The sequence below is a fragment of the Bufo bufo genome, chromosome 5, assembly GCF_905171765.1.
Source record: "Bufo bufo chromosome 5, aBufBuf1.1, whole genome shotgun sequence".
Lineage (NCBI taxonomy): Eukaryota > Metazoa > Chordata > Amphibia > Anura > Bufonidae > Bufo > Bufo bufo.
In genome coordinates, this window is record NC_053393.1 from 132,479,375 (window position 1) to 132,503,074 (window position 23,700).

A 23,700-nucleotide genomic window follows, 5' to 3' on the forward strand; every position below is an offset into this window, starting at 1 on the left:
AGGTGGTGTACCATAATAAAAATGCCAGGGTACACCCCCTGGCACCTAAGAGTATCACTATTAAAAATGTAAAATAGGCTTTATTCCCCCAAAAAAAATGTATTTATTGGGAATGTTATGTCAGTAGGTATATTTTGCCCACATTATGTACTGTGGGACTCTTTGCACCGGCCCTGTCACGTGGACGTGACCAGGGCCGGTGCAAGGATTTTTTGGCAACACAAGCGAAGCTACATCTGCCCCATTGTAGCAGCAGCCGCCAGCCAGACCTGCCTAGGTGATTAATTAAATTATGTAACACATTGAAATTGCACTGTAGTAAGTTAGTCCGGCGGCCGGGTGACACCCCATCAGACTGGTGTCACCCGGTGCGGCCCGCACCCCCCTTGCAACGCCACTGGGAACAGGCATCTGCTAGTCCGGTTCTATGTCTTGTGTGCAGCGCTGTCTGTTCGCCCATGGACTAACTCTGCATAGGGAACAGGCATCTACTAGTCCGAGTCTATGCTTTCAGTGGAAAGGTTTTGGGTTCTCTGGAGGGAGGACATCTAGTCTGTGTGCAGCTCAGCCTGTGACCGCCATGTGTCTTTTCGCATGGGGTTCAAGCATCTGCTTGTCTGCCTGTTTGGGCAGCTCTGCCCGTGACCGCCATGTGTCCCTCTGCATGGGGTCCAGGCATCCGCTTGTGTTCTGGTTCCCGTTTGTTTTGTCTGAACTGAGTCCTGTACGGTTGTTTTGTTTCCAGTTCATGTGCCTGGGTTCCAGTTTGTCCCGTGTTTGTCTGGACCGCTGGTGCTTGCACCATCAGGCTCTGCAGGTAAGTGGCCAAGTGCACCGGGACTATCCTGGAGGTGCGACCAGTGAGCCCTTGGGTAACTTCATCCCCAACATCAGGGGCTCTATAAAGAACGGGGCTCACTGAGTCTGCGGCTAATTTTAAAGAGGAAGCAGCCCTCGCACTAGCATTGCTACCCCTTCAAATAACTGATTGGTGGGTGCAGAGAGTCGGACCTCCGCCGATCTAAGGATAGATCATCAATATTAAGCCAATACACACATATTACTTATTCAGCATTGTGAATGTTATAAAAAAAATGAAAAAACTAACAAAAAATAACTATGGGGGAATTCTGGAAAAATATTTATAACCTCCAAATCATACCCTTATAATGTTTTTGAAAAAAAAAAAAAAAGTTATGGCTTTCAGAATATGGAGATGAAGATACGATTCACCGATAGGCTGTCCTTAAAGGGGTTCTCTGGGAATTAAGAAAATGAAAATGCTTAAATATTACGGCTGCAGAGTGGCACAAAAGACCACAATGACATCACCCATCACCATGACCTCCTGCGTCAGGTCTCGCGTGATCATGTTAGTGCATGAGACCCGACACAGGAGTGGTGATGTCATGTGGACTGCCTGTGTCAGCACAGACCACAGATTGGAAGAGGTCAGTGGCCTGCAGCACAGATAGCGGTGGGGGAACAGGAGTGAGGTGTCTTTTTTTAAAGTTTTTTAAGCAATGGCTTACTGGGGGCACCAAGGAAGGGGACGAAGGAGCATCATATATACCTGGCACTACAGGGGAGGGGGATTCATTATATACCAGGGATCTCAAGTCTCCCGGACGTTCAGGGAGTCTCCCGCTATTAGATAGCGGCTCCCTGACACCCGCATGTGAAACAATATATCCAGGAAAGGTTTACTGATAACAGAGCAGAGAGATAAGAGAAGTGACAGGACACAGTTTAGATTACAGGTTGAATTAACCATTTAGGGTCAAATTGGCTTCTCAAGGAGATATATACACTGCTCAAAAAAATAAAGGGAACACAAAAATAACACATCCTGGATCTGAATTATTTAAATATTCTTCTGAAATACTTTGTTCTTTACATAGTTGAATATGCTGACAACAAAATCACACAAAAATAAAAAAATGGAAATCAAATTTTTTAACCCATGGAGGTCTGGATTTGGAGTCACACTCAAAATTAAAGTGGAAAAACACACTATAGGCTGATCCAACTTTGATGTAATGTCCATAAAACAAGTCAAAATGAGGCTCAGTAGTGTGTGTGGCCTCCACGTGCCTGTATGACCTCCCTACAACGCCTGTGCATGCTCCTGATGAGGTGGTGGACGGTCCAGACCTGGACTAAAGCATCTGCCAACTCCTGGACAGTCTGTGGTGCAACGTGACGTTGGTGGATAGAGCGAGACATGATGTCCCAGATGTGCTCAATTGGATTCAGGTCTGGGGAACGGGGTGGCCAGTCCATAGCATCAATGCCTTCGTCTTGCAGGAACTGCTGACACACTCCAGCCACATGAGGTCTAGCATTGTCTTGCATTAGGAGGAACCCAGGGCCAACCGCACCAGCATATGGTCTTACAAGGGGTCTGAGGATCTCATCTCGGTACCTAATGGCAGTCAGGCTACCTCTGGCGAGCACATGGAGGGCTGTGCGGCCCTCCAAAGAAATGCCACCCCACACCATTACTGACCCAATGCCAAACCGGTCATGCTGGAGGATGTTGCAGGCAGCAGAACGTTCTCCACGGCGTCTCCAGACTCTGTCACGTCTGTCACATGTGCTCAGTGTGAACCTGCTTTCATCTGTGAAGAGCACAGGGCGCCAGTGGCAAATATGCCAATCTTGGTGTTCTCTGGCAAATGCCAAACGTCCTGCACGGTGTTGGGCTGTAAGCACAACCCCCACCTGTGGACGTCATATCACCCTCATGGAGTCTGTTTCTGACCGTTTGAGCAGACACATGCACATTTGTGGCCTGCTGGAGGTCATTTTGCAGGGCTCTGGCAGTGCTCCTCCTTGCACAAAGGCGGAGGTAGCGGTCCTGCTGCTGGGTTGTTGCCCCCCTACGGCCTCCTCCACGTCTCCTGATGTACTGGCCTGTCTCCTGGTAGCGCCTCCATGCTCTGGACACTACGCTGACAGACACAGCAAACCTTCTTGCCACAGCTCGCATTGATGTGCCATCCTGGATAAGCTGCACTACCTGAGCCACCTGTGTGGGTTGTAGACTCCGTCTCATGCTAACACTAGAGTGAAAGAACCGCCAGCATTCAAAAGTGACCAAAACATCAGCCAGGAAGCATAGGAACTGAGAAGTGGTCTGTGGTTACCACCTGCAGAACCACTCCTTTATTGGGGGTGTCTTGCTAATTGCCTATAATTTCCACCTGTTGTCTATCCCATTTGCACAACAGCATGTGAAATTGATTGTCACTCAGTGTTGCTTCCTAAGTGGACAGTTTGATTTCACAGAAGTGTGATTGACTTGGAGTTACATTGTGTTGTTTAAGTGTTCCCTTTATTTTTTTGAGCAGTGTATGTTAAAGGCATCCCTTCTTATCTCATTCAGTAGCTATATAACTATTGAGAGAGATGTATTTTTTTTAAATACATTTACACATTTAACCCTCCATTTTAATTATATTATTTACCCCAGTGTTAAATTCACCCCCCTGGATGCTTGTTTTTTTTCTACGGTGGGGTAGATAATTACACACTGGGTTTTAAAGAATAAACTTCCTGACTCAGACCAAGAGCCGACTCAGCAAGTGAATCGAAGCATCCGCGCATGCGCATTGCGCAACCTAAGCTTCGGTTCACTTGCTTCTTGTCAGCTCAGCGAATGAACCGAAGATTCGATTCATGAATCGGTTCATTTGAATGAACTGATTCAAATGAACCGATTCATGTGAAAGAACCGAACTTCCCATCTCTAGTTTACTCGCAGTAAACCTTTCCGGCAACCTGTAGCAGTGTCCCCTTCTCGGCGCGTGCGCATAGTGCAAGAAGAAGCTGATGCCAGCAGTCCGCAACGGCGCATCAGGCTGAGCCTGTGCACACGCGCGGGATCTCAAAGCGGGAGGGAGAGGCGGCACTGAGGAGTAGAAGGCAGCGCTGGGCACGAACGGCGATGCATGCGGCCGGGCACCATGCATCCACAGACCTCCCCTGCTTGGGCACCTTAATTCAATGATTGACAGGTTAGTAAAACCTCTTTTTCCGCAGAATAAAGCCACAAATGGCTTTTATAAGGCCACCATAGAAATCAGAATGCTACCCTGGACGAGAGCATATGTTTAGCTCACAGGGCTTATAGGTGGTGACAGAATCCCTTTAATCATATACATAAATATGATAATTTAGGGCAGGGTGATGAGCCCAGTCCTCCACACCATAGAGCAAAGTGTGCAGATACTGCTTATGTTTGGAAAATGTAATAAAAAGTTTGTGAAAGAAAAAAAAAAAGAAAACCTCCCTGAAATGAGTTTTTGCGGGTTGGGATGTCTGATATACTAGCACAAGGGTGAAGGGGAGCATTATATAATTATATACTGGCTGTACAGGGGGGAGCATTGTATACAGGAACAACAGGGGGATGGAAGAGCATTATATACTAATACTAGGGTGGGGGAAGCATTATATACTGGCACTAAGTTGGGGGGAGAATTATATAATTATATACTGACTGTACAGGGGGGAGCATTGTATACAGGAACAACAGGGGGATGGAAGAGCATTATATACTGATACTAGGGTGGGGGAAGCATTATATACTGGCACTAAGTTGGGGGGAGAATTATATAATTATATACTGACTGTACAGGGGGGAGCATTATATAATATTATATAATTTTATACTGACTGTACAGGGGGGAGCATTATATGTTATATAATTATATACTGGCTGTACAGGGGGAGCATTATATAATTATATACTGGCTGTACAGGGGGAGCGTTATATTCAGGAAGAACAGGGGAGATATACGAGCATTATATACCGGTACTACGAGGGGACATTATATATATATACTGGCAATATGAGGAGGCTGAGGAGCATTATATGCTAACACTACAGGGGGTATATATATACTGGCACTACAGAGGGGCGGGGGGTTGGAGAAGCATTATATACCTGAACTATGGGGGAGCTATATAATACAGGGGGCACTACAGGAGGGGCATTATAAGTATTGGCATTATTACTACCAGGGATACTGTGTGGGCACAGTATAGAGGGCATTGCTACTAATGGAGGCACTCTTGGGGAGTATTAGCAGTATCTGTACGGCACTGTTATTTCTGACAGTATAGTGTTTGTCGCCAGCGGGCACAGTATTGGGGGTAGCAGGATGACCGTGGCCTGTACACATTCGGGGGCTTATCTGGGCTGTATACATTTGCTGCGACCGTTGCGCGGCAGTACATTATAGGAAATGTCGCCATGTAGCCTTATCGTTTTGTGTTGAGCAATTTTTCTGGGACACATCGACGTGCAGCCGAACCCTAAATGGTTAAACTAAAGAAGACAAACTATCCCTCAAAAAACAAGCCCCCATATAAGCATGGGCACGAAAAAATAAAATAAAATAAATAAAAATTATATGGCAGGAGGAAAAAAAATTAAACCATAAAAACCTCCCAATATGTACTCCAGGGCACGGAGTATAAGAAGGTTAGGATGTTGGGAGGTGTAGTATCTCCACGGTGTGTGTACACTGACAGCACACAGCAGCGCTGTATACATAACAGTAACTCCTCCCCCGCCCCTCCAGGAATCACGTGACCATACTGTACCTGCTTCCGGGATCGAGTCACCTGACCCAGTTCCCGTCACATGACCGTGCTCCTCTTGTCAGCCGTAGCAGTGCAGCGGAGAGGTCACGGGTGTGAGGATCCTGCCGTCTGCCCGCTCCTGGCGCCGAGCCTGTGGTGGAGGTGAGTGATGGGCACATTGGTGCTGTGTGCTGTCCGCTCTGTGCAGAAGGGCTAATGGCGGCTGTGCGGCCTCCTGCGCCAGTGCTGGCCCGGCCTTGAGGATGCTGCTAGATGTCACGGGCTGTGCACTGTGTGTACGATATACCAGTGCATTATCATGTATGTAGCAGAGCTGGGTTTGTCACTGCACAGATGTTTGGAGCTGTCTGACTCTTTACCTGGAGTGAGCTTAGTCTTCTACGCAGCCTGCCTGTTGACATAGTAAGCCATGAGTGGCATGCCCTAGGGGCATTATTGGGTGACCCTGTCTTGTAGAAGATGTAAACCTGTCCTGGCGCGCTTCTGCTCAATGCGAGGTTCAGTGTCTTACTCCAATATATTATAAGACCCCATATTTCAGGACTGTGGTAAGTGGCAGACCACGTGTACGCCATAGGCTTAAAGATCCCCCCCCCCCCAATACCGGGGATACTCAACATTATCTGGTCTGAGGGCCACGTTGTATGATGGATCCAGTCCAACGGAGCTCTAATGCCAGCCTCTGCTGGTGCCTAAGGATGCATTATTATACCCAAGACTGGCGTTTTATATGCTGCTGGAGGACGCGCTTAATTTAAGATCACGCTCGCGCTTTGTGCGCCTGTAGTGCAGAGGTTTCTCGCCATCCTTTATGCCTGTTTCCCGGCAGAAATGTTAGTGAACTTGCCAGGCTATTCGCCCTCCGAGTGGCGAGAACGATGTCAAAACGCATCAAAAGTTGCAATGGGGTCTTGGGACTTTAACCCCAAAGAGTGGCATGGCGCACTCTGTAAATGACCCCCATTGACTCAGTATTCTGTACCTAATTCACAGCCAATGCAGGTGTGATTGAGGCCCTGGCTAACAGGGTGGTGCCACATAAAGCCTGGATCTCTTCTGGATGCCATGTTTCTGCTGAAGCTTTCATTTGTGGACCAGATATTCGACAAGTATGTGTCAGCATTAGATGCTGGAGCAGCAGTCGGTGTCTCCTCCGAGCGCTCTGCTTGTACATGGGAGAGTAAATGGCAGAAGGATTTTTGCATGGTCTTCCATAGGCATGCAGTTAGAGATTTCTCTGTCTCTGGGTGACACAACTAATATGACTGCCTTTACACCTCTCCAGGTGGTTGTCACCCAGCTTTCCCAGGCCCCACAATAGCAAATCTGCCTTATGTTTTACTAATGCGATTGACCAAAACCGTCTGCTCTGCCACTGCCTGGCCCTCTCAATCAATCCATTGAGGGAGGGTCTGCCCACAAAAATGAGTGGAGCTTGTGTGCAACGAGAGCAATGGTGATGCCCTCATTGCACCAAAGGCCTAATTTGCATATTAAGCAAAAGCACTATAATTCAGCAATGGGGCCTCGAATCAACAAAGGAAGAACAGTGCTTTAATCGGGTGAACCCCAGCTATGTGTCTGTAAAAACAGTTGGATAGGGAGGTCACTGGTGACAGAGCCCCTTTAAGAGGGTACCCGCTACAGCTGGTCATTGGCTGCGGTGGTGACATGCCCCTGTTTTGTAATGTTAACACTGCACCAGAAAGCGATGTTACGGGAGTGATATATATATATATATATATATATATATATATATATATTACTTGTAGGTGTCATTTAAAAACCGTTTCACATGTCAAATGTTTTGATTGGTGCGGATCCGAGCGCTGGCAGAACTGCTCAGCTGGGCCCTGTACCTGCTCGCTAGCCAAAGGTGGGCCCAAAGCCTATGAGAATAGGGAATGATTGATTTGGGGCACAGTCCACCTCTCTGAAGAATCTATGAAAAATCAGAAGAAAAGCACCTCGTGTCCCCCCTCCTCTGTGCCGGGAGGAATGTGTGACTGGTTTAATAACACATGTGAGCACGAGATCCTCTAGCTGGGGTTAAGAAGCACACCGACGACTATCTTCATGAACAATGCTGCCTTTCACTATAATAATTTTTTATCTTTTTCCGTAGGACACGTTCATTTTTACCAGCACCGCCAGAATCCTGATCCTCCTGCTTGTTACTTGTTAGAGGTAAGACTGAGAGCTGGAAAGAACCCGTCCTGGTGTGGACATCATGGTCCTCCCCTCAGATGAGTGTTTACAGGAAACAGACGGCTTGTTGTGCCATCACAGGACTCTCCAGGTTGTGAAGGACACGAAAAATGAGAGGGACTTTGTATCAACCGCACTTATTATGTCTGTTCTTTAATTACAACAATCCCCTGGTATAGGGTTAATGAAACCCCCCCCCACCATTGTAACTTACACGTCCAGGAGGAGTAAGTGACCCTGTAAATAAGCGAGGCTGCAAGGAGAGTTCTCCACAGGTCAAAATGATCAGGAAACTTCTGATATTCTTAACCATTTATCTTAGGGTACACCATCCCTTATAATATACATAAAGATAACAAATCTCATCAATTTAAAGGAAATTTTTCAATAAATCACTTTAGTTTTCAGTCCTTTGCTAAGTACACTAGAGATATTCAGGAGGTTTAATACAATCTAAAAAAGTAAGGTTTGTTTAAAATCTTTCCCCTCTTTAAAATGGCAGACCTGGTTCTGTGCAGGAATTGTTGTGCTTTTATTTCAGGTTCCACTCTTCGGAGGTTTGGATGCTGTCTGAGCTGTAGACAGCTCTCAGTAATGCAGCAGGAAATTAGATTTTTGAAATCTAAGATTTGTAAACTGAGGCAATAGGTTGTGTGGGTGCTCACCCGTCTAATATCATGCAAGGTGCTCTAGGTCTAACTGGCTCACCCAGCCAGAGGCAGAGTTACAGAGTGATAGGTTTGATGGCCGGACCGGCACACTTAATATCTGAGATCCAGTGAAGGAAGAAGAGTGAGAAGCGGAGAGAATCAGTGTATAAAAACTAATTTATTGACCTAAAATGGCGTTAGAGGTAGAATACAAAGGGTAGGGATAAAAATAGTGCAAAAATAGTGTGGAATTCCGGATAGAATTTGTGCAGAGGGTAGTTCAGTTGTCCGGATTAAGATAGTCTTATAGTAGTACAGGAAAAAGGTTATAAAAATGTGTAGTATTCCGGAAAAAGGGGGAATTAAGAGAGAGTCTCAGTGCATCAGCCGTGTTTGGTGGGCAAGGTGATCTGTGCCTGTACGGCCGGGAATAATCCACTGTATAGTGTGCTGGAGTGGTAGTTATGGTGCACAGAGTGAGGTACTGTTTGTAGTGCAAAAAAATTACGCATAAATTAATGCATAAATTAATATCAGTTGATGCATAAAAAAAGGTTGATGCATAACAAATACAAAGAATAATGCATAAGATTCATGTAAATTGCAAGTAGGTCGCATGAGATGGTGAGAGTTTGTTAGAAAGTTATGTGGCAGGCAGATCAGGTCTCCGGTGGCATCCCACACAGAAGCCGTGATCTGCCTGCTGTTACCTTTGGTACCTTTGTGGCGTCTCGTCAGTGCTGCCGATCCTTTTCCTGTGTGCTGCAGGTGGATTCTCCTCGTTCCTGGCTTGTGGGCGGAGTGCGCAATCGACTCTACGCCCCACGTGGTCTTGGCGTCTCACGTGGTGTGTGATAGGCGTCCCACGTGGTCTGAGACGAGCGGCATCCCATGTGATTCAGGACCGCTGGTTATGTGAATCTTGTAGTGAGGGATATGTCGACTGGAAAGTTGATAGGGAAGCGCTTCCTATTGGTGGTCGATATCCTCTGTAGGGGGTCTTTCACCAATAGAGGATATCGACCACCAATAGGAAGCGCTTCCCGATCAACTTTCCAGCTGGCATATCCCTCACTACAAGATTCACATAACCAGCGGTCCTGAATCACATGGGACGCCGATCACACACCACGTGAGGCGTAGAGTCCATTGCGCACTCTGCCCACAAGCCGGGAACGAGGAGAATCCACCTGCAGCACACAGGAAAGGATCGGCAGCACTGATGAGACGCCGCAAAGGTAACAGCAGGCAGATCATGGCTTCTGTGTGGGACGCCACCGGAGACCTTTACAACTGATCTGCCTGCCACATAACTTTCTAACAAACTCTCACCATCTCATGCGACCTACTTGCGATTTATATAAATCTTATGCATTAATCTTTGCATTTTTTATGCATCAACTGATATTAATTTTATGCATTAATTTATCAGTACCTCACACTGTGCACCATAACTACCACTCCAGCACACTATACAATGGATTATTCCCGGCCGTACAGGCACAGATCACCTTGACCACCAAACACGGCTGGTGCACTGAGACTTTCTCTTTCCCCCTTTTTCCGGAATACTACACCTATTCATAACCTTTTTCCTGGACTACTATAAGATTATCTTAATCCGGACAACTGAACTACCCTCTGCACCAATTCTATCCGGAATTCCACACTATTTTTGTAGTATTTTTGTACTATTTTTATCCCTACTCTTTGTATTTTACCTCTAACGCCATTTTAGGTCAATAAATTAGTTTTTATACACTGATTCTCTCCCCTTCTCACTCTTCTTCCTTCACTGGATCTCAGATATTAAGTGTGCCGGTCCGTCCATCAAACCTAAGATTTGTAAACTAACTGTTAAACAAACTCGGGCTGGGAATGTTGCAATGCCACTGCCACAGAGGCCCCCTAGAAATGGAAGATGGGTTACTGCAGGTTCTGGTAGACTTAGGCTGGGTTCACACGAGCGGATGCCGTGCGTGGCATCCGCTCCGTGAAAGAGTGCCAAGACCCGATGCAGACTGCAGAGGCACGGAGCATTAACATGACTGATAATGCTCCGTGCCTCTCTGTGATCTCTTTACTACGAAATCACAGTGACAACACAGTGATAGAAGACATGTCCCACAACCTGTGGCTCTCCATAATTTATTTGTAGCACCTTCAGAGTGCAAGAGCAACATGGAGGATTGCTCAGGCACAGTGGGTGATGAACAATCATCTCCTATGCCTAAGGCAGGGCTGGCCAACCTGCGGTTCTCCAGCTGTTGCAAAACTACAACTCCCAGCATGCCCAGACAGCCTACAACTATCAGCCTACAGCAGGGCATGGTGGGAATTGTAGTTTTACAACAGCTGGAGAGCCGCAGGTTGGCCAGCCCTGGCCTAAGGTATGCAAGACTGCTGCCAAAGACAAAAAGGATAAGGTGAGGACTGAGAGTAAGCAGCTGTTGATGGGCGATTCTATCATAAGAGGTGTGAATTTGAGGAAAAGGGTTTTCTGAGATGTCTCCCAGGTGCTACTGCTAGCAGGGACATAAGACGTATCCTTAATATTGTTAAGCAAGCAAAGCAGGAAAGGGAGTTGGATGTTCTTGTCCATCTTGGGACAAATGATCTATCTTGCAATGAGGTTTCAAAGGTAAAGGAAGCTTTTCACACACTTGGTAATGATATACGGGAGGTTGCATCGACTGTTTCGTTCTCTGCAGTTTTGCGTGTACATAACCTTCAGCATGACAGGCAGATTCGCATTAAGGAATTCAATGTATGGCTTGGTGAATGGTGTCTGAACCAAGGGTTTGGCTTTGTGTCTCATGTTGGCTCTCGTTGGAATGGAAAAGAACTGTACAAGAAAGATGGTTTGCATCTTTCTCTTAAAGGAACGAATGTCCTCAGTGAACAGTTCCAAGTATTTTCTAAGGAGCATTTAAACTAGGAAAGGGGGGCAAAAGAGTGATAATCCAGCAGCTCGACTGCCCCCCGGAACAATGCCAGAAGATGCCAGTAGCACATAGGTTAAGAAATGACAAGCTCAGATTCTTGTCTACAAATGCTCGCAGTTTAGGGAATAAGATCAATGAACTTGAGGCTATAATGGCATCTGACAATATAGATTTAGTGGCTGTTACTGCGACATGGTTCAATAAGAGTAATGACTGGGATATAACATTACCAGGGTTCTCTCTATATAGGAAAGCCAAAGAAGGCAAGAAGGGGGAGGGGTGGCCCTGTATGTGAAAGATAGCATAACATCTAATCTAATACAAGTTAGCGAGACCAATTTAGAGTCAGTTTGGGTTACATTGCAGCTTGATAATCATAAGGTAGCTTGTGTAGGTGTGATATATAGACCACCTGTCCAAGTCAAAGAATTAGATGATCTACTAGTTGAGGAAATGGCTAAAAGGACATTGAAAGGGGAAGTTATCATTATGGGAGACTTTAATCTTCCTGATATAAACTGGATAATAGCTAGTTCTGCCAGGTGTACAGATATTCTAAATTCCCTACTGGGATTATCTCTACAGCAAGTAGTGGAGGAGCCAACCCGGAAGTAGGCCATTTTAGATTTAGTATTCACAAATGGGAATATGGTATCTGATATTACTGTGGGGGAAAGCTTGGGATCTAGTGATCACCAGTCAGTGTGTTTTACTATGTGACTGAGTCACACCACACAAAAACAAAAGTATTAGATTTTAGAAAAACTGACTTTTCTAAAATTAGATGAGTGGTATATGAGTCCCTATCCGATTTGGAACAGTTTCAATGGAGTCCAGGACAAATGGGACCACTTAAAAGTGGCACTATTGAAGGCAACAGATAATTGCATTAGGCTTGTCAGTGAAAGCCAAAAAAAAAAAAAGACCACTGTGGTAATCAGCAGAAATTGCCAAAATCATTAAATACAAAAAGATAGCATTTAGTAATTATGAAAATACCTAAAACGAGGATGACAGGAAAATTTATAAGATTAGGCAGAGAGAGGCCAAGTAAGTTATAAGAGCTTCTAAAGCACAGGCAGAAGAGAAATTAGCTCAGTGAAAAAAGGCGATAAGACATTCTTCAGATACATAAATGAAAAAAGGAAATTAAAGCAAGGAATTAACAAATTAAAAACAAAAGAAGGAAGGTATATGGAAGAAGATAAAGAACTAGCTGACTGCCTCAATGAATACTTCTGTTCAGTTTTTACTAAGGAAAATGAAGGAAAAGGACCTCAGTTAGGGAGGAAGACCAATGAATCTGTTGATGCATGTGTCGTTACAGAGGAAGAAGTTCTAAGTCAGCTGTCTAAAATTAATACAAATAAGTCACAGGGGCCTGATGGGATACACCCAAAGCTATTAAAAGAGCTTAGCGGTGAACTAGCAAAACCATTAACAGATTTATTTAACCAATCACTGGTAACAGGAGTCGTCCCAGAAGATTGGAAATTAGCAAATGTTGTGCCCATTTACAAGAAAGGTAGTAGGGAGGAATCGGGCAACTATAGGCCAGCAAGTCTGACATCAATAGTGGGGAAATTAATGGAAACCATACTTGGGGTCCATTCACACGTCCGTAGAATGGATCCGGATCTGTTCTGCAACGTTGCGGAACGAATCCGGGCCCATTCATTCTCTATAGGGCCGGAAGAAATGCGGACATCACACAGTGTGCTGTCCGCATCCGCATTTCCGGAGCGCGGCCCCCGATCTTCCGGCTCCCGAAAAAAATAGAACATGTTCAATTCTTGTCCGCAATTGCGGGGGTGCCGGCCAGGTGTATTGCGGATCCGCAATACACTACGGACGTGTGAATGGACCCTAAAGGAGAGGATTGTGGAACATCCAAAATCCCATGGATTGAAAGATGAAAAACAGCATGGGTTTACTTCAGGGAGATCATGTCAAACTAATCTTATAGATTTTTTTGATTGGGTGACTAAAATAATAGATGGCGGAGGTGCAGTAGACATCGCTTATCTAGACTTTAGTAAGGCTTTTGATACTGTCCCACATAGAAGGCTTATCAATAAATTAGTCTTTGGGTTTGCACTCCCATATTCTTGAATGGATTAGGCCAGTGGTGGCGAACCTATGGCACGGGTGCCAGAGGCGGCACTCAAAGCCCTCTCTGTGGGCACCCGCACCCTGGAAAAAGTCTATGGTGTACCAATATGCCTTAGGGTACTTTCACACTAGCGTTTTTCTTTTCCGGCGCTGAGTTCCGTCCTAGGGGCTCAAATCCGGAAAAGAACTGATCAGTTTTATCCTAATGCATTCTGAATGGAGAGTAATCCGTTCAGGATGCCTTCAGTTCAGTCTTTTTGACTGATCAGGCTTTTCAGAAAACCGTAGCATGTTGTATTTTTACCTCCGGCCAAAAATCCTGAACACTTTGACTGAACGCCGGATCCGGTCTTTTTCCCATTGACTTGCATTAACGCCGGATCCGGCGCCGTGTGTTCAGTCAAATCTGATCCGGCTTTTGCATGTTAAACCCGAAAAATGTGAAAAAAAAGTTAAAGTCCATAAATGGCGGATCCGTTTTTTCAATGCATTTTTTCATTGTGATCAAAATCCTGATTAGGATTCAAATGTAATCCGTTTTCACACGTTTTTCCGGTTCCGGCGGGCAGTTCCGGTGTCTGAATTGAATGCCGGATTTAAACAACGCTAGTGTGAAAGTAGTGACTTCTGCTATTCATCAGCGCAGGGCGCACTATGAACAGCTCAGGCAGCGCACTGAATGTAGGCAGGCTATTATAGCTAAATGATAAAGTACATGGAAGATATACTATACTGGACTATAGTATTGCCGTGTTGGCACTCTGCGATAAATAAGTGGGTTTTGGGTTGCAGTTTGGGCACTCTGTCTTTAAAAGGTTCTCCATCACTGGATTAGGCAGTGGCTGAGGGACAGACAACAGAGGGTTGTAGTTAATGTAGTATATTCAGACCATGGTCTTGTTACCAGTGGGGTACCTCAGGGATCTGATCTGGGACCCATATTGTTTAATATCTTTATCAGCGAAATTGCAGAAGGCCTCGATGGTAAGGTGTGTCTTTTTGCTGATGACACAAAGATTTGTAACAGGGTTGATGTTCCTGGAGGGATACACCAAATGGAAAAGGATTTAGGAAAACTAGAGGAATGGTCAAAAATCTGGCAACTAAAATGTAATGTTGATAAGTGCAAGATAATGCACCTGGGGCGTAAAAACCCAAGAGCAGAATATAAAATCAGTGATACAGTCCTAACCTCAGTATCTGAGGAAAGGGATTTAGGGGTCATTATTTCAGAAGACTTAAAGGTAGGCAGACAATGTCATAGAGCAGCAGGAAATGCTAGCAGAATGCTTGGGTGTATAGGGAGAGGCATTACCAGTAGAAAGAGGGAGGTGCTCATGCCGCTCTACAGAGCACTAGTGAGACCTCATTTGGAGTATTGTGCGCAGTACTGGAGACCATATCTCCAGAAGGATATTGATACTTTGGAGAGAGTTCAGAGAAGACCTACTAAACTGGTACATGGATTGCAGGATAAAACTTACCAGGAAAGATTAAAGGACCTTAACATGTATAGCTTGGAAGAAAGACGAGACGGAGAGGATGTGATAGAAACTTTTAAATACATAAAGGGGATCAACAAGGTAAAAGAGGAGAGAATATTTAAAAGAAGAAAAACTGCTACAAGAGGACATAGATTTAAATTAGAGGGGCAAAGGTTTAAAAGTAATATCAGGAAGTATTACTTTACTGAGAGAGTAGTGGATGCATGGAATAGCCTTCCTGCAGAAGTGGTAGCTGCAAATACAGTGGAGGAGTTTAACCACTTCAGCCCCCAGTGCTTAAACACCCTGAAAGACCAGGCCACTTTTTACACTTCTGACCTACACTACTTTCACCGTTTATTGCTCGGTCATGCAACTTACCACCCAAATGAATTTTACCTCCTTTTCTTCTCACTAATAAAGCTTTCATTTGGTGGTATTTCATTGCTGCTGACATTTTTACTTTTTTTGTTATTAATCGAAATTTAACGATTTTTTTGCAAAAAAATGACATTTTTCACTTTCAGTTGTAAAATTTTGCAAAAAAAACGACATCCATATAGAAATTTTGCTCTAAATTTATAGTTCTACATGTCTTTGATAAAAAAAAAATGTTTGGGTAAAAAAAAAATGGTTTGGGTAAAAGTTATAGCGTTTACAAACTATGGTACAAAAATGTGAATTTCCGCTTTTTGAAGCAGCTCTGACTTTCTGAGCACCTGTCATGTTTCCTGAGGTTCTACAATGCCCAGACAGTACAAACACCCCACAAATGACCCCATTTCTGAAAGTACACACCCTAAGGTATTCGCTGATGGGCATAGTGAGTTCATAGAACTTTTTATTTTTTGTCACAAGTTAGCGGAAAATTATGATTTTTTTTTTTTATTTTTTTTTTTCTTACAAAGTCTCATATTCCACTAACTTGTGACAAAAAATAAAAACTTCCATGAACTCACTATGCCCATCAGCGAATACCTTGGGGTCTCTTCTTTCCAAAATGGGGTCACTTGTGGGGTAGTTATACTGCCCTGGCATTCTAGGGGCCCAAATGTGTGGTAAGGAGTTTGAAATCAAATTCTGTAAAAAATGACCTGTGAAATCCGAAAGGTGCTCTTTGGAATGTGGGCCCCTTTGCCCACCTAGGCTGCAAAAAAGTGTCACACATCTGGTATCTCCGTACTCAGGAGAAGGTGGGGAATGTGTTTTGGGGTGTCATTTTATATATACCCATGCTGGGTGAGAGAAATATCTTGGCAAAAGACAACTTTTCCCATTTTTTTATACAAAGTTGTCATTTGACCAAGATATTTATCTCACCCAGCATGGGTATATGTAAAAAGACACCCCAAAACACATTCCTCAACTTCTCCTGAGTACGGGGATACCAGATGTGTGACACTTTTTTGCAGCCTAGGTGGGCAAAGGGGCCCATATTCCAAAGAGCACCTTTCGGATTTCACTCCTCATTTTTTCCTGTATTTGATTTGAACTCCTTACCACACATTTGGGCCCCTAGAATACCAGGGCAGTATAACTACCCCACAAGTAACCCCATTTTGGAAAGAAGACACCCCAAGGTATTCCGTGAGGGGCATGGCGAGTTCCTAGAATTTTTTATTTTTTGTCACAAGTTAGTGGAAAATGATGAGTTTTTTTTTTTTTTTTTTTTTTTTCATACAAAGTCTCATATTCCACAAACTTGTGACAAAAAATAAAAACTTCCATGAACTCACTATGCCCATCAGCGAATACCTTGGGGTCTCTTTTTTCCAAAATGGGGTCACTTGTGGGGTAGCTATACTTCCCTGGCATTCTAGGGGCCCAAATGTGTGGTAAGTAGGTAAATGACCTGTGAAATCCGAAAGGTGCTCTTTGGAATGTGGGCCCCTTTGCCCACCTAGGCTGCAAAAAAGTGTCACACATCTGGTATCCCCGTACTCAGGAGAAGTTGAGGAATGTGTTTTGGGGTGTCTTTTTACATATACCCATGCTGGGTGAGATAAATATCTTGGTCAAATGCCAACTTTGTATAAAAAAATGGGAAAAGTTGTCTTTTGCCAAGATATTTCTCTCACCCAGCATGGGTATATGTAAAATGACACCCCAAAACACATTCCCCAACTTCTCCCGATTACGGAGATACCAGATGTGTGACACTTTTTTGCAGCCTAGGTGGGCAAAGGGGCCCATATTCAAAATAGCACCTTTCGGATTTCACAGGTCATTTTTTACAGAATTTGATTTCAAACTCCTTACCACACATTTGGGCCCCTAGAATGCCAGGGCAGTATAACTACCCCACAAGTGACCCCATTTTGGAAAGAAGAGACCCCAAGGTATTCGCTGATGGGCATAGTGAGTTCATGGAACTTTTTATTTTTTGTCACAAGTTAGTGGAATATGAGACTTTGTATGAAAAAAAAAAAAAAAAAAAAAATAAGCATTTTCCACTAACTTGTGACAAAAAATAAAAAATTCTAGGAACTCGCCATGCCCCTCACGGAATACCTTGGGGTGTCTTCTTTCCGAAATGGGGTCACATGTGGGGTATTTATACTGCCCTGGCATTCTAGGGGCCCTAAAGCGTGAGAAGAAGTCTGGAATATAAATGTCTAAAAAATTTTACGCATTTGGATTCCGTGAGGGGTATGGTGAGTTCATGTGAGATTTTATTTTTTGACACAAGTTAGTGGAATATGAGACTTTGTAAGAAAAAAAAAAAATAAATTCTGCTAACTTGGGCCAAAAAAATATCTGAATGGAGCCTTACAGAGGGGTGATCAATGACAGGGGGGTTGATCAATGACAGGGGGGGTGATCAGGGAGTCTATATGGGGTGATCACCACAGTCATTGATCACGCCCCTGTAAGGCTTCATTCAGACGTCCGGATGCGTTTTGCGGATCCGATCCATCTATCAGTGGATCCGTAAAAATCATGCGGACGTCTGAATGGAGCTTTACAGGGGGGTAATCAATGACAGGGGGTTGATCAATGACAGGGGGGTGATCAGGGAGTCTAGATGGGGTGATCACCACAGTCATTGATCACGCCCCTGTAAGGCTTCATTCAGACGTCCGGATGCGTTTTGCGGATCCGATCCATCTATCAGTGCATCCGTAAAAATCATGCGGACATCTGAATGGAGATTTACAGGGGGGTAATCAATGACAGGGGGGTGATCAGGGAGTCTATATGGGGTGATCACCACAGTCATTGATCACTCCCCTGTAAGGCTTCATTCAGACGTCCGGATGCGTTTTGCGGATCCGATCCATCTATCAGCGCATCCGTAAAAATCATGCGGACATCTGAATGGAGCTTTACAGGGGGGTAATCAATGACAGGGGGGTGATCAGGGAGTCTATATGGGGTGATCACCACAGTCATTGATCATGCCCCTGTAAGGCTTCATTCAGACGTCCGGATGCGTTTTGCGGATCGGATCCATCTATCAGTGCATCCGTAAAAATCATGCGGACATCTGAATGGAGCTTTACAGGGGGGTGATCAGGGAGTCTATATGGGGTGATCACCACAGTCATTGATCATGCCCCTGTAAGGCTTCATTCAGACGTCCGGATGCGTTTTGCGGATCGGATCCATCTATCAGTGGATCCGTAAAAATCATGCGGACGTCTGAATGGAGCTTTACAGGGGGGTGATCAATGACAGGGGGGTGATCAGGGAGTCTATATGGGGTGATCACCACAGTCATTGATCATGCCCCTGTAAGGCTTCATTCAGACGTCCGGATGCGTTTTGCGGATCGGATCCATCTATCAGTGCATCCGTAAAAATCATGCGGACGTCTGAATGGAGCTTTACAGGGGGTTGATCAATGACAGGGGTGTAATCAATGACAGGGGGGGTGATCAGGGAGTCTATATGGGGTGATAACCACAGTCATTGATCACGCCCCTGTAAGGCTTCATTCAGACGTCCGTATGCGTTTTGCGGATCCGATCCATCTATCAGTGGATCCGTAAAAATCATGCGGACATCTGAATGGAGCTTTACAGGGGGGTAATCAATGACAGGGGGGTGATCAGGGAGTCTATATGGGGTGATCAGGGGTGATCAGGGGCTAATAAGGGGTTAATAAGTGACGGGGGGGGGGTGTAGTGTAGTGTAGTGGTGCTTGGTGGGACTTTACTGAGCTACCTGTGTCCTCTGGTGGTCGATCCAAACAAATGGGACCACCAGAGGACCAGGTAGCAGGTATATTAGACGCTGTTATCAAAACAGCGTCTAATATACCTGTTAGGGGTTAAAAAAAACACATCTCCAGCCTGCCAGCGAACGATCGCCGCTGGCAGGCTGGAGATCAACTCTCTTACCTTCCGTTCCTGTGAGCGCGCGCGCCTGTGTGCGCGCGTTCACAGGAAATCTCGGCCATCGCGAGATGACGCATATATGCGTGACTCTGCGCAGGGCTGCCACCTCCGGAACGCGATCCTGCGTTAGGCGGTCCGGAGGTGGTTAAGCATGCATAGGATAGGCATTAGGCCATCCTTCATATAAGATAGGGCCAGGGGCTATTCATAGTATTCAGTATATTGGGCAGACTAGATGGGCCAAATGGTTCTTATCTGCCGACACATTCTATTGTTCTATGTAAAACTAAAACAAACTGCAAAGGAAAAAAAAAATCTGAAGCATCCTAAATGGATATTCCGGTTGCTTTAAGTTATCCCCTATCCACTGGAGGACAACTATTATATCAGTGGGGGTCCTACCGTTGGGAACCCCATCGATCACAAAAACAGGGGCCCCCTGCAGCCCTCTGAAATGAGTGGAGTGGCTGGTCCTGTGCATAAGAGATATCTTGAAACAACTGAATATAGGGTTTTCTCACTTCAGCGAATGGCATTTATCATGTAGATAAAGAGAATACAAGGCACTTACTAATGTATTGTGATTCTCCACATTGCCTCCTTTGCTGGCTGGGTTATACACTGCTCTTTTCATGGGTACAACCACCCTGCAATCCAACAGCGGTGGCCATGTTTGTGGCAGGCACAGCACTATGAAGTGCCTTTTGCGCTGTGGCATTAGAAGAATTTTGATCTCTCTGACTTTTTGTCTAACCAGACTTTCTATTACTGTGTAATTCCTCTAGCACCGTTCTATGGAAACAGGTTTAAAGAGCACACCAAATGCTTGAAATAACTTCTTTATTAACTTCAACTTTTCTTCATATAACACTGCAGCTTCCGCAGCAGATAGTCCATGTACAAAGCACTTGTTGAAAAGATATCACAAAATGGCGGTATGCATAAGATGGTGGTTCAACTGTTCAATCTTGTCATTCAACATAAAATGGTGGATATATTTCTCTCTTCAGTATCTGTACTCTCACTTTAAGTTATTTAAAGGGAACCTGTCACCTCCAACAAACATCCCAAGCCGGCAGCATTACCTGAGAGTAGCCAGCAGCATGTTTGTAACGATCGTTTTCTTCCTGCAGGCAGATGAACCAAAAGCTGTAAAAACGATCTTTAATCCCCTGCCGGCACGCTTCTCTAGTCAGGCTTGAAGTCACGGAGGCAGCGGCCTTCTTGCTTCAAGTCACGGTAACCACGCCCCCTTGCCTGCCACTTCGCTGTGATTGACAGCGCTTATGCAGGACAGTTCGGCTGGCTTTGCCGAACTGCCGGCTTTCAGTCACAGAGAAGGCAGGGAAGGGGGCGTGGTTACCGTGACTTGAAGCAAGGACGCCGCTGCCTTCGTGACTTCAAGCCTTACTAGAGAAGCGCCGGGCAGGGGATTAAAGAACGTTTTTACAGCTTTTGCTTCTCTACCTGCAGGAAGAAAATTATCGTTACAAACATGCTGCTGGCTACTCTTAGGTACTGCTGCCAGCTTGGGATGTTTGTTGGAGGTGACAGGTTCCCTTTAAGAACTTTATGATCTCTCTGAGGTATATCTGAGGTCTAACTAATATTTCACTTGCTGAATTTGGTCTCAATTTGCAGTATGCAGTTAGCAGTAACTATTTGCAGATTGGTTGAGTATGATCTGGTATGGTTGTATGCAATTTGGATTGTGATTGTGAACTTTGTAGTTTGCAATTGGTGGAACTGTAAGTAAACACATATATAACTAGTTCAGTATACAGTTCTAATCACTATATTAACAGTAGGAACATTATATAACTGTTTTAAATGCCTATTTTGGCCTCTCTGCTTCCATAAAACACTGCTCTTAGTGGAGTGAATGTCTGTTCAGCTTCTCTCCTCTGGTGTAATGATTCTAGCAGCTCCTCACATCCATATAATGAATCTTAAAGGCATATTATCTTTTCTGCTTCTGTGAACAAAATATATATAACAGTTATATAACATCTAAAGATGAAGTCGCTGTAAATAACTCTGCTTTTGTCTTTAACACACAAACATAGGAATTGTATTAAGGTTATTGGCAGGTCTAGCTGTATAAACACACAAGCCATATTAGCAACCTAGGACAGGTCTTAGCTGGCCAGCTAGACTCCCACCAAAATTACCTATAATTCTATGTTCGTATTGGTAGGACTTAAACATGAATTTGAGGAGTTTTCCATCATGTTTTCAACTTCCAAATGTCTTATCACTCAAGTAGAACAACTAACTTCTGTATAGGACGTTCCAAAAGTGGAGTAGTGAGACCTTTTTTACTTTTTTTGTCAAGTTTTGAGTCTCCTATTTGTAACAACACTCTTCTCACTAGTTTGAAAACTGGTAGGTGCAACTGTAGCCTTCCCCATAACCAGGGCACAGTGTATCTTTTCTTCTCCTATTACTCTGATGTAGGATCACTGACCATAACCATAGCTACTGGCATCTGAAAAGTGATAAAGTTCTATTTTCTTGTACTTTCTGAAATCATGAGGTACAAAACATCTGGGTATCCGAACTTCTCTCAAGTTTTGCAAGTCTCTTATCCAACTCTCCCACCTTTGCCTCAAATTTTCAGGTATGCGCTTGTCCCATCCCAACTTCTGTCTGCATAATTCTTGTAGTATTTATTTTGCTTTGAGGATTACTGGGGCCAAGAATCCCAATGGATCATATATAGAAGCCACTGCGGAAAGAATGGTGCGTCTAGTTGCAACTTTCTCTTCAATAGATACTTCAAAGAAGAACTTGTCATTCTCTACATTCCATCCCAATCCAAGTACGTTCTGGACCGGAAGATGATCATAATTGAGATCTACATTCTTCATTGTTGCTGCACGTTTAGAGTCACTGATGGATTCCAGTACCTCTCTGTTTGAGATGAATTTGCAAAGGCGCAGGTTTCCTCTTGCGCATAACTCTTGGCTTTCTTTCACTAGTTTGATTGCAGATTCTGTGGACTCTAGACTTTTGAGACCATTATCAACATAGTAACATAGTATATAAGGCCGAAAAAATACATTTGTCCATCCAGCTCGGCCTTTTATCCTGAAAGTTGATCCAGAGGAAGGCAAAAAAAAACCTGAGGTAGAAGCCAATTTTCCTCACTTAGGGGGAAAAAATTCCTTCCAGACTCCATTCAGGCAATCAGATAACTCCCTGGATCAACGACCCCTCTCTACTAGCTATAGCCTGTAATATTATTACACTCCAGAAATACATCCAGGCCCAGCTTGAACTCTTTTTTTTTAGTGAACTTACCATCACCACCTTCTCGGGCAGAGCGTTCCATAGTCTCACTGCTCTTACAGTAAAGAATCCTCTTCTATGTTTGTGTACAAACCTTCTTTCCTCGAGGCGCAGAGGATGTCCCCTTGTCACAGTCCTGGGGATAAATAGATGATCGGAGAGATCTCTGTACTGACCCCTGATATATTTATACATAGTAATTAAATCTCCCCTCAGTCATCTTTTTTCTAAAGTGGATAACCCTAATTTTGATAATCTTTCAGGGTACTTACAGTTCCCTCATTCCTGTAATTACTTTGGTTGCTCTCCTCTGAACCATCTCCAGCTCTGCCATGTCTGCCTTGTTCACAGGAGCCCAGAACTGTACACAGTACTCAGTGTAGTCTGACCAGTGATTTGTACAGTGGTAGGACTATGTTCTCATCAAGGGCATCTATGCCCTTTTTGATACAACCCAAAAGTTTTTCTTCTGAAAATTTGCTGCTGATGGGCAATCCTTTTCATTCTAAATGGCCAGGTACTTCATACCATAATTGGCGCAACCTGGAGACGATGCTGCTCCAAACAAGTGTACTTTTATTTTGTATTCTGCTAGCTCTGAATCTGTATCTCCGTCCTCCCACCATAGGACCCTCAGGAAGTCTCTATCTTCATTCTTCACATGAAACTGGTGGAACATCTTTTCAAAGTCACACATGACTGCTATTATGGGATGCTTTCTGAATCTACTGAGTACTCCAGGCAGAGTGTTTGTAAGATCTGGTCCTTTTAGTAGATGATCGTTCAATGCAACACCATTGTACTTTGCTGAGCAATCAAATACCACTCTAATCTTATCTGGTTTCTTTGAGTTGTAGACACCTTGATGTGGGATGTACCACACTTCTCCTTCTTTAGGCTGATTATTAACTTTCTCTGCATGTCCTTCTTCGAGGATGCCTTTCATGAATTTCAAATCATTCTTCAGTATGGGATTTCTTACCATCCTTTTTCTTCAAACATTTTAATCTTGCTAGGGCAAGATTTCTGTTATTTGGCAGACGAGGTCGTTCTCTAA

General features: G+C 44.3%; 1 protein-coding gene across 2 annotated transcripts in view; it reads left to right on the forward strand.

Annotated features, from left to right (window-relative positions):
• Nucleotides 1-5,619: 5,619 nt before the first annotated feature.
• The window catches only part of ATP6V1H (ATPase H+ transporting V1 subunit H), a 158,018-nt gene continuing 139,937 nt past the window's right edge, over nt 5,620-23,700 (forward strand). For both annotated transcript variants that reach the window (XM_040433044.1, XM_040433045.1), the window contains exons 1-2: nt 5,620-5,754; nt 7,739-7,800. The gene's annotated coding sequence lies outside the window, so the exon portion shown is untranslated. The remainder of the gene's footprint in view (nt 5,755-7,738; nt 7,801-23,700) is intronic.